The sequence below is a fragment of the Mus pahari genome, chromosome 4, assembly GCF_900095145.1.
Source record: "Mus pahari chromosome 4, PAHARI_EIJ_v1.1, whole genome shotgun sequence".
Taxonomy (NCBI): domain Eukaryota; kingdom Metazoa; phylum Chordata; class Mammalia; order Rodentia; family Muridae; genus Mus; species Mus pahari.
The window spans coordinates 84,729,230-84,741,266 of NC_034593.1; the positions used below are offsets into that span (position 1 = coordinate 84,729,230).

Here is a 12,037-nt window from a genome sequence, read left to right on the forward strand (position 1 = left end):
GATTTGAACTCCGGACCTTCGGAAGAGCAGTTGGGTGCTCTTACCCACTGAGCCATCTCACCAGCCCGGATTTAAATATTCTACCTTCTAGCATTAAAAAAAAAAAAAAAACTACAGTGGCTAACAAAATGACTTAGTAGGTGATGGTGATTGCCACCAAGCCTGAGGACCTAATTCAATCCCCTGGACCTATTTGGTGGAAGGAACAGCGAACTCTCACGAGTTGTTCTGTGGCTGTTACACATGCACCACAATGCATTCAAGAAAACATACACACACACAAACACACTTTCTGACTGCCATACTCTCATCATACACTCGCACACAACCTCACAACAAATAAACTAATTAAAAACATGTAAAGGGTAAACTGGAGACAGCTCCCCAATTAAGAGTGTTTACTGCACTTGCAAAGAACCTGAATTTAGAGCCTACCCAAATTCATATGAACATACCCATATACACATGAAAATAAAATATTTTTAAATTTCTATACTAATCAAGGTATTCAAATATCTATGAATAATCTTAAGATGCATGTAAGTTCTAAATGATGAAAACTGTAAAATACAACAGTGGGACATCCATGACATAAACTTATGTGAAGATTCTAGATTATAAATACAACAATCCTCCTTTAAAAATATGTGATTCCAATAAAAAATAACATTAGCAATAAGACAGAAAAGCAAATTATGGACAATTTTCACAATATACTATGACACAGTAAGAATGATAAATAGACAAGCTTTATATACATTAAGCCTGAATCTTGCTTAAGTAATTCAAAGGAAGCTAGACACAAGAGAGTACATATTCTGCGATTTCCTCTTGAGGAGAGTACTGACAGGAAAGGGCTCATGAGTGGCTTCTCAGACATAGGTAATGTTTCTTCTTGATTTGGTGCTGCTTACAAAAGATAATCCATTTTTGAAAAAAATATGTACATATAAAATGACCATATGGCAACTTATACTTGTAGTTCCAGAACTCTTGAGGGTAAGGCAGGATTGCCTAGACTACATAGTGACTTCCGAGCCAGCCTGTGCTACAGAGCAAGAGCCAATCACAAACCAACAAATTGTGCATTTATCATTTGTACATGTACTATGAATTACTTTTTTAAATTGTGTCAAAATACATAGCATGTATTAGTGGCATTAGAATATGAATAGATCAATGGAGCAAAATAGGCTTCAAGAGGTGGCTGAAGAGGTGGCTCAGCTGTCAAAAGCACTTGCTCTCTTGCAGAGGACCTGGGTTTGATTCCTAGCATCCTCATGGTGGCTTCTGTAACTCCAGTTCCAGGGGATCTAGCACCTTCTTCTGGTCTCTTCACACACCAAGATTACACACAGTACACTGATATACGTGAAGATAAAATATTTGTACATGAAATAAAATAGACTCAAAGATAGGTAAGAATTTGAATAGTATAAAGGTGGTATTCAAAAATATAGAAAATATGAAAAGTTAGATAAAAGTTGTACATCTGTTTCACATCTTTATACCATAATAAATTCCAGAAGTCAAAAATTTATACATTCAAAAATATAAAGTGTCTTTAAGAAAAACAAGGGTTGCCGGGCGTGGTGGCGCACGCCTTTAATCCCAGCACTCAGGAGGCAGAGGCAAGCAGATTTCTGAGTTCGAGGCCAGCCTGATCTACAAAGTGAGTTCCAGGACAGCCAGGGCTACACAGAGAAACCCTGTCTTGAAAAAAACAAAAAACAAAACAAACAGAACCCAAGGGTTTTTAAATTAATTTTAAGTAATGAGAGACTTTTCTAAATGATATGAACCCCAAAAGTTATTTTAAAAATGTTGATAAATTCAACTACATAAAAATTACTGGAGCTGTGAAGGTGGTTCAGCCAGTTAAAGGCCTGCTCTGTAAACGTGAAGACCTAAATTGGGATTGGTGCACTCACATAAAAAGCCTGGGGCAATGGTACAACTCGGGAGTGAAGGATAAGGCTGATCTTTGCAGCTCACTGGCCAGCTAGCCTAGCCTAGACACTAGTTCCAGGTTCAATGAGAGATTGGCATTATGTTTTGTTTTTGTTGTTTTGCTTTCTGTTGTGATCAAAGGTGTGCACCACTATCTCCCAGCCTGGTTGGTTAGTTGGTTGGTTTGCTTGTTTGGTTTGGTTTGGGTTTGTTTTTTTTTTTTTTTTTTGAGGGGGGGGTGGTTTTTTTGAGACAGGGTTTCCCTGTGTAGCCCTGGCTGTCCTGGAACTCACTCCAGGCTGGCCTCGAACTCAGAAATCCGCCTGCCTCTGCCTCCCGAGTGCTGGGATTAAAGGCGAGCGTCACCACGCCCGGCAGTTTGCTTGTTTTTAAGGTGGAAAATGATTGAGGAAGATGTCTGTGTTCAATGATTGCTCTCCGGCTTCACACACACACACACACACACACACACACACACACACACACGCTCTTGTACAGCAAAACCGTAAACAAAGTTCGAAATTACATAGAATAGAGGCTAGAGAATGCTTATCAGTTAAGACACTGGCTGCTATTCTCTAGAGGACCCTGGTTCAGTTTCCAGCACTCACACGACAGCTCACAACCACTTGTCACTCCAGTTCCAATGGATCCAAGCCTCTGTAGGCACCAGGCACACACATGGTGCACATATATGCATGCGGGCAAAATACTCATAAAAATAAGAATTATTTAAATAAATAAAAATGGAAAACAGAGTAAACTTAAAAAAGAGGGAAGTACTTCTAACATATGTACAATGAATAAATATTAGGATTTAGTAAGTAGTAAAATATTAACAAAGCATGTAAACAACTTGCATAAAGTGCAATTGCACTTAAACACATTACATGCAGCCTTACTTATAATAAATGAAATGAAAATTAAAGTTGCAATAACATGTTAATTTTTATTATTGGGTTGTCCAAAAAAAAAAAAATCAGGCTGTGTGACAACATATGGTGTCAGTATGCTATCAAACAGGTCCTTTTCATGCATGCCTGGTAGGTGCAAAACTTTTTAAACTTCTGTGGAAGGCAATCTGGCAATACGAAATCAAGGCCTTTTCAAATATTGTTAACTGAATAAAAACTGGGAAAATGTTTGTGGGAAAAATCTTTGCAAAGCTGTGTACATTCAAATGAAATAACAAGGCACAATTCTTGGAGCTGATGTTTGTATTCGTAAGTATTTACCATGGAGATAGTCATTTAAAAGCAAAATTAACCTGAACATGGTGATACATGCCCAGGTGTATCTCTGTAAGTTTGAGTCCAGACTTGTCTACAAAGAGACACCCTGTCTCAAAACAAAACAAACACAACTGGTCCACACAAAGCATTCCAAGCCATCCAAGACTATATAGAGATACTGTGTCTCATAAGTAAAAAATTTAAAGTGCAACGAGATGTATGCTTAAAAGTAAACATGTTAAAAGTTCTGGTTAAATACATCTTCTACATTCATGTCATATCTTGAGATTTAACTAAGAGTCAGAAAGGTATGTTACTTTGAAATAGGAAGTTATAAAATCATATCTATAGCATGTTTTCAGCTGTGTAAAAATACATTTACATGTATTTTAAGTGTGGGATAGCTTGTGAAAAATTTCCCAAGAAACTGGTTATACTTGTTGTCTCTGAAGGGACATTTTCTTCAATAACCTTTTGTTACTTGTGAATCTTCTTGAAGGTGCATGTATTATTTATCCAAATATATATTTTGGATGGCTAGAAGGCGAGCATGTTTGCAAGCCCAGCTACTCAAGAGCCTAAACAAACAGAATTTGAGAACAGCCTGGACAACATAGCAACATATAACAGTAGTAGTAGTAGTAGTAATAATAATAATAATAATAAATAATAGGAAACTGACCCAAAGACATCTGAATGACCAGACACAATGCTATGTTCACTCAACAAATGTTTAATGAGTGTTCATCATGCGCCAGCACAAAACATCCTCGAAGCGACTGTGCCCTCGCCGTAGAGTGAAGGTGGTAGCAGGGCCAACCGTTCCTAACGGTTCGTGAACGACCCAGGCGGCGGCAGGAATTCAGTTTTCCAAGCAAACCGCTGCCTGTTAAATGCTCCCCCTTCCGCACGCAGGTCCACGGCCCGGGGCAAGGCAGGGGGCCTCCCCCGCTGGCGCGCTCCTCCCGCAGCTGCCTTACCCGGGGTGGTGGCCACGGTGACTTTCGGTCCACGTGTTGTGCGCAGCGCCCGCCCCCATTTCACTCCGTTAACACAGTTGCTTTCCTGTCCCCTGGCCAAGATGGGGGTGGGAGGACGATCCAGGCAGAAATTCTTAACAGATAAAAAGGCGTCGCAATCGGGTCGCAAGGCCGCTGGCCGCGGAATGACTCCGTAGAACTTGGGACACCCACCAGTGACCCAACCCCCCCAGCCTCGGAGCGCCGACTTCCCTCGTGGCCTAAGGCTGCACAACCTCCTTAGAGGAGGACCGAGGACTCCAGAAGCCTCTAATTGGCTGCTTAATTCCCAGCAGGTGCAAGCTCCATTAACAGCATCGGCTTCCCGGGGCTCTAACTGGCTGCAGACGTGGGCGGGCTTGGACTTTCATCCGGGTAATTGGACTTCAGCACGCACCGGCCACGTCGCTCACGGCAGCCCGCAGAAGGATTGGCTGCGGCGGAGGAGCGCGATTGGTCAGACTTCAAAGCGAGCGTTAATTGGTAAGGACGCGCTGCGGGGGCGGAGCAAGAGGCTGCTGAAAAGCGACCCGCAAGGCGGCTGCGCAGAGGGAGCGACGGGGCGGCGGCGGAGCGGGTGAGGTGCGAGGCGAAGCGCACAACGCGCAACTCTGGAGGAGCGGTAAAGGCAGGGCGCGAGACGGGAGTTTGGGGTGTGGTAGAAGCAGAGCGGTAGGGACCCTGGCTATTGGAAGGCCGAAGCGCGGGACTGAGGGTCGGGAGGCGTGGGACACTTGGGGGCGAGGGGCGAGGCCCTCGCGGATCACCGCGTGGGGCGGCTGTGCTGGGAGTCTGGGCCGGGGAGCTAGGCCCCCAGGGTTCGCCACAACTCTGCACTCCTAAACTGGCTCTCTTCGAAACGAGGGACCTTTTATTCATTTGCCTTTTACCTTCCTCAACTTAGTCCAGTGGCTGTTTGTAGCTGCAGGATGTTTTGTTATCTTTTAGTGACAGGATCTGTGACAGTCAGCTGGTTTTGAACTCAAAATCCTCCAGCCCTTGTCTCTGGAGAGGTGGAAGTACGGAACAGGCCAGCACCAGAACACTCTAGATTGGATTGATTGATTGTCTATCAATCTTCCTTTCTCGAAAGTTAGTTGGTTGATTGTTTGGTTGTTTTTTTTTTAAAAAGGGTTTATATATTTTATATATGTGAGTACATTGGTGCTGTCTTCAGACACACCAGAAGAGGGCGTCATATCCCATTACAGATGGTTGGGAGCCACCATGTGGTTGCTTGGAGTTGAACGCAGGACCTCTGGTAGAGCAGTCAGTGCTCTTACCCACTGAGCTGTCTCTCCAGCTGATTGGTTGGTTTTTGAGACATCATCTCTTGTAGTCTACCCAGACTGGCCAAGAACTTGGAACTTGTCCTGTAGCCATCCTTAAACTGCTGATCCCTCTACCACCACCTTTCAGGTACTGGTATTTTGGGGATTGGACACCTGGCTTCCTCACCATTACCACTCCCAAACAGGATTTCTTGTCACCCACAGTGGCCTTGTACTTGTTATGAATGAATTTGGGCTCTAGTTCTTTCAGTCTCCACCTCCTCTCTGTTGGGGTTATATGCATGAGTTTTCACACCAGGCTCAGACCTCATTGGTGTTTTAAGTAAAATCCTGGTTGGTTTGCCTGATTTGAGTTCACTAGCCTATCCCTTATGATAGCATCACTTAGTAACGCAGCACAAATTTACTTGTAATATCTGGTTAGATTTGCCTGTTGGTTCAAATGGATATTACCCAGCAAACCTGTCCTTGTCACACCCTGTAACATATACTCCCTCCACAAAAGTCATCAGTGTTTTCTGGCATACCATCTACCAGGTGTCTCATTCAGAAACTTTATAACTAACTCCTTGACTTTGCCCTCTACCTTACCATAAATCAGTTGCTAGGTCTTCAGTATTTGTACTACCAATTCATGCTTTGGTTTTTCTATTATTGATACATGCTCTAGATAACTATTGGTCTGTTACTACTTTCAGTTCATTATTGTCATAACAGACAGAGTCATTAATCAAGAATTACAGGGGCCAATAAGATGGTTAATGCAGCCAAGGGAAACTTGATGAAGTCAATCATCAAAAATGATTGAGAGTAAAAGAACCAACTCCACAGAATTGTCTACTGACCATCACATTTCCGTCTTGACACAGAGTTGTCAAGATAACTGATTCCCAAATGTCCTCCAACCTCTGTATTCATGCCAGGACACATACTTGCATGGACATAAGTAAATGTGATTAAAAAACAGCCTGACATGTGCTGTGAACGTGAGTTTGGGGCACTGTGAAAGTCAGGATTTAGGAAATTTGGATGCAGATTCAGAAAAATATCAGATAGCCTTGACTATGATTCTGATAGTTTCAAAACTGAAAAACTAGTACTATGGGTCTCTATAAAGAGACACTAATGACTGACCTTCAGAACAGTTATTTCCCTTGCATATTCTAAAACTGATGGACTAGTTATGTGATCTTAAGGAAGATCTTTTTATATTTCTAAGCCCCAGTTTCCCCGGTTGTAACATGAATGGAACAAAAGAATCTTTTAAGATCCAGCCCAGTTCTAAAATTGATTTCTATGCCATATAACATGAATTATGAGATCAAATGTAGCATTAAAAAAAAAAAGAACATGAAAATACATCGAGCTAGACTTACTTTGATTTTCCTCTAGGGTATGCACGCCTCCCTTGTCATCCAAAAAGTTCCTTGAAATCAGCTAAGTTTTTCTTGTCTGCTATGTTCTCAGAACCAAGTTCATATTGGAACCCCATATTTATTTATTTGAGTAAATTGGCAAGATATAAATATACAGTATCTTTTCTCTGAGATTAATTTACTTTTATTTACTTGTATATGTGTGGATGACTGTGGAGGCCAGAAAAGGGTGTCAGATCTCCTGGAGTTGGAGTTACCTGATGTGGGTGTTGGGAACAAATTGGGGACCTCTATAAGACCAGATGCAAATGTTTGTACAAGATTCTGTGGTTGATATGGGGGTGCTGGAGCTTGGGACCTTAAGACACAGACTTGGGATTCTACTATTAAGCTACACTTCCAGATGCAAATTGTAATACCAGTAGAAAAATAAAAATCCACCTCTAATCTCTTTACCAGTTTGTATCTACTCCTGGGAGTGAGATTTCCATACTAGTCTCTTCTCTCTCTTGATTTTTTTTCATCTAGGCTTTTAGGGGGAGCACATTTATATCAGTTTTATTGCAGAGTAGGTTCTGTATTGATGAGTATGTTTTTAACCTTACTTAGAACAAAAATTATTTTTTGAAGTTGAAGACATTTTAATTTTATATGTGCACACACCTATATGCATGTTCATATGTTCATGGGCACATATGTATGTGTAGATACTAGAGTTTGTAGATACTAGACCAAATGTCTTCCTCAATTTCTCTGTTTTATTTATTGAGACAGGGTCCCTCACTAAACCCACCAATTCTGTCTAGTCTAGCTAGCCAGTTAACCCTAGGGATCCAGTCTTTGCCTCTGAGGCATAGTATTGAAGATAGCCACCACTTGAGTTCACATGGGTTCTGGGAATCCAGACTCTGGTCCTTGGGCTTATAGCATTTCCCCAACCCAATATTTTTATTATTATCTGGGTTGAATTTTTATACCTGGATACAAATTATAACAAACTATATTTACTCATGCTTAAGCAATTTTCATTAAAAAAACTACATTTTGACCTGGTATAATGGTTACATACATGCCTATAATTCCAGCACCTGTAGGCAGAGGCATATGCATCTCTTGAGTTTTAGGGCAACCTGGTTCACATAGTGAATTCCAGACCAGCCAAGACTACACAGTGAGACCCCTGTCTCAAAACACGCACACACACTATGTTTGAGTTTAGTTTTAAGGCAGAGCCTCCCTGTGTAGCCCTGGCTTAGACTCAACTGGCAGACATTCTGCCTCAGACTCCCAAGTGTTAGGATTGTAGGAGTATGTCACCTTGCCTGGACACATTATATTTTGTTCTACTATATCATAATACCTAGAATTACATTGTTTAATTTTTATCATCTATAGTGTTTTCTGCAAGTGGTTATTAATTTTTGAATTGAAATTGATCAAAATAAGGGATTATATACTATTACCCTGAAAGTTTAAGTAAAAGGAAAGTTAAGAATCTTCTGAAATCACTTAAGACTTTCATGAGCAAATAACAACTCAACTTTAGGTGATAGGTTAAATAAACTTTTCAGGTAGATGTGTACCTTTGTAAAAATGAGGTTATTGTTTCCTACTTTAAAGGTTATGTTAATGTTGAATAATGTATATAAAGTGACTGCTATAGTAGATCTCAGCATTTTTTATTTTTTAATCTTTGTGTTCCTAGTACCACAGTAGTATCTAGCACATGGCAGTGCTTAATGTGCTTAAACTGCACTAGTAAAGCCAGTAGTTTAGAAGAAGCAGGATAACAGACAAATACTATAGATGGAGTAGTGTGACCTACATCAGTCAATACTAGGAACCCCTGAGGCTTCAGAGAGGTAACATTAAAGATGAGACTTGAAAGAATAGAACTTTGATAGGGACACTGGTGAGGCTAAAAAGACACAGGTGCATGTCAGAGGGATATATGGAAGTACATCCTATTTTCATAGCAAATACAGAGTAAGAATATGAGGCCATAAAGATGTCAAACAAAGATCAGACCACAACCTATCTTTCATTTCATTAAGAAATTTACACTTAAGCAGCTGAGAGCCACATTAAAATTTTTTAAAAATTGTATTCATTCAAAAAATGTTGGTTGGTTATTGTATGCTAAGCACTGAAGAAGGAAAGAAAATGTGTACCCTTGAGGAATTTACATTATTATGTAGAGATGAGAAATAATCTTGCAAGTTATCAAATAAATTTTAATCATAGCAATATAGAAAACTACTGGAATGTTTTGAAAGGAAACATTACTTGAAGCTTTCTAGCTTTGAGGATGATGGCAAATATGGTGATATAATTAAGCAATTGTATTACTTTAAATATAATTCCACACATACCATGGTACCGAGAATTGAACATTCTAGGGAAGTACTGTACCACTGAGTGACACCCCAGCCTCATACAGTGTTACAGAACAGAGGAATAAAATGTGGGTCAGAGTGGAGTGGATAAATGTTACTGACAGCTGGGTGTGGTGGCAGAAAAACCTATCCACTTAGGGTGCCCGGATAGGAGGATCACAAACCCATCCTGAGCTATTTAGTTCTATGCCAACTATCTAGCAAGACACTGCGAAAGAAAAGGAAGGAAGGAAGGGAGGAAGGAAAAAGAAAGAAGGAAGGAAAGAAAGATGGGCAAACAGACAGACAGAGGGAAAAAGTGATTGGATGCAAACCCATAGTTTAGGAGGAAATTTCTAAGTAGATCTACAAACTGGGAAGTTATGAGACCATAGATGGAATTTGAAGCCATTAATGAAACTTGATGAGATCACCCAGGAAGTGAGGTAGAACACAGAATTGGGGAAAGAGATGGGTTCCTGGGACAGTCCAATATTTGGAGGTTTAAAAACAGGTAGACAGAGAAGGAACTGCTAAGCACGACTTGATATATCAACCAGAAATGAAGTTAAAAATCAAAAGTATATAGTATTGGGAAAGCCAAATGAAGAAAATGTTTTTAAAAAGAGGATATTGCAGGCCTAGTGGTATATAGGCCCATAATTCCAGCTGTTTGGGAGGCGGTAATAGTATAGATTCAAGGCTTCACTGGGCCACAGAATGAGTTTGAGTTTAAGGCCAATTTGGGTAACTTAGCAAGAGCCAGTAGTCATAATTCTGAAATTCTGGTGTCTTTTAAATACATATAAGAATATACTTTCAGGGCTGGTGAGATGGCTCAGTGGGTAAGAGCACCCAACTGCTCTTCCGAAGGTCTGGAGTTCAAATCCCAGCAACCACATGGTGGCTCATAACCATCTGTAACAAGATCTGACGCCCTCTTCTGGAGTGTCTGAAGACAGCTACAGTGTACTTATATATAATAAATAAGTAAATAAATAAATCTTAAAAAAAATAAAGAAAGAAAGAATATACTTTCATTTTAATCCCAGATGTGAGGATATGGGGCTGCTTCCAAGCAGCTGACTATAATTTGTCTCATGCTCTAGCAGAGGCATGGTTTTGCCAGCTACAGATAGTTTCTGCCATTATGAGACTTTTGGAATTCTGAGAAATTTTCAGAGGGTATATAAATGCTAGGGCCCCTAGAGATGGGTTTGGTGGTTATTGTTCAAGGGGGCTGATTGCAGTTTGTAGTAATCAAAGAAAGAAAAGGAATTAGGAAAATTAGATTCAGAGATCTCTCTCCCTTCCTTCTCTCTCTCCCGCTCCCTCTTCTCCACTCTCTTCTCCCTCTCTGTCCCCCCCCTCCTTTCCTATCTATCCTTATTTCTTTCCTAGATAGGGGGTGAAACAGGGTGGGGCAATAAAGGGTGGGAAAAAGAAGACCTCACAAAGTAGCAAAGACCAGCTACAGACCCTTTCAAAACATTTTAAAAACTGGAAGGCATGAACATGCTGCACACCTGTAATCCCAGCAGTTGAGAGACTAAAGCAGAAAGTACCTCAAGTTCAGGACCAAGCTGGGCTACAGAGAGACCAGGGTCAACAAAGAAGTGAGATTGGGAATATAGCTCAGTAGTAGAACATTCACCCAACATCTGGGAAGAAGGAGGGAGAAAGAAAAAAAGAAGGATGGGTGGCTTGTAAGGACCACTGCCTACCATCTATGAGTTCCTGGGGGGGGGGGGGAGGACAAAGAAAAGGATATCACAAACTATACTAGATACTGTAGCAAAGTCAGGTAATATAAGAACTGAAAATTGACCTTTGGATTTAGCAGTGCAGTTGCTGGTGACTTTGATGACCAATGGGAAGGTATTCAAGAAGAGAAAATAAAAGCAAGGGGGCAGGAAAAGAAGTTGGGGGAAATAAGACTCAAAATGGAATTCTTTTAAGAAAGGAGAATGTTGGGGCTGGCGAGATGGCTCAGAAGGTAAGAGCACTGACTGCTCTTCTGAAAATCCTGAGTTCAAATCCCAGCAACCACATGGTGGCTCACAACCACTCGTAATGAGATCTGACGTCCTCTTCTGGTGTGTCTGAAGACAGCTACAGTGTACTTAAGTATAATAATAAATAAATCTTTGGGCCCAAGCAAGCAGAGACTGAGCGAGCATAGTTGACCGGAGCGAGCAGAAGTCCTAAAAACTCAATTCTCAACAACCACATGAAGCCCAACCATCAGTACAGCTACAGTGTATGTGGGTGTATATATATATGTAAATCTTTAAAGAGGGAGGGAGGGAGGAAGGAAGAAAGGAAGAAGAGAGAATGTGGGGCTGAAGAGATGGCTCAGCAGTTAAGACCCAAGTTTGGTTCCCAATACCCACATCAGGCACTTCAAAACTGCTTGAAACTCCACCTACAGAAGAGCCAATGTTTATGACCTCCTCGGATACATGCACACACATAATTAAAATAGTTTTTTAAAAAGAGTTCAAAGCCATCTTTGGATACATGAAACCCTGTCTAGAAAGAAAAGAATGAAAGGGTGGGGATGGAGAAGAAAGCATTAGAAAATTGAGATACTATGAAGCAATTATGAGTGGTTAGACATGTGGGATAAGAAATTGCAGTGGGGGGGGGGGCTGGTGAGATGGCTCAGTGGGTAAGAGCACCCGACTGCTCTTCCGAAGGTTCAGAGTTCAAATCCCAGCAACCACATGGTGGCTCATAACCATCTGTAACAAGATCTGATGCCCTCTTCTGGAGTGTCTGAAGACAGCTACA

The 12,037-nt window shown here is 41.0% G+C and overlaps 1 protein-coding gene across 5 annotated transcripts in view; it reads left to right on the plus strand.

The window, feature by feature from the left end:
* Positions 1–4,704: 4,704 nt before the first annotated feature.
* Positions 4,705–12,037, plus strand: part of Tdrkh (tudor and KH domain containing) — a 20,048-nt gene continuing 12,715 nt past the window's right edge. For 3 of the 5 annotated variants that reach the window (XM_021195688.2, XM_029537759.1, XM_029537761.1), the window contains exon 1: positions 4,705–4,823. The gene's annotated coding sequence lies outside the window, so the exon portion shown is untranslated. The remainder of the gene's footprint in view (positions 4,824–12,037) is intronic. The other 2 variants (XM_029537760.1, XM_029537758.1) reach the window with 1 other exon arrangement.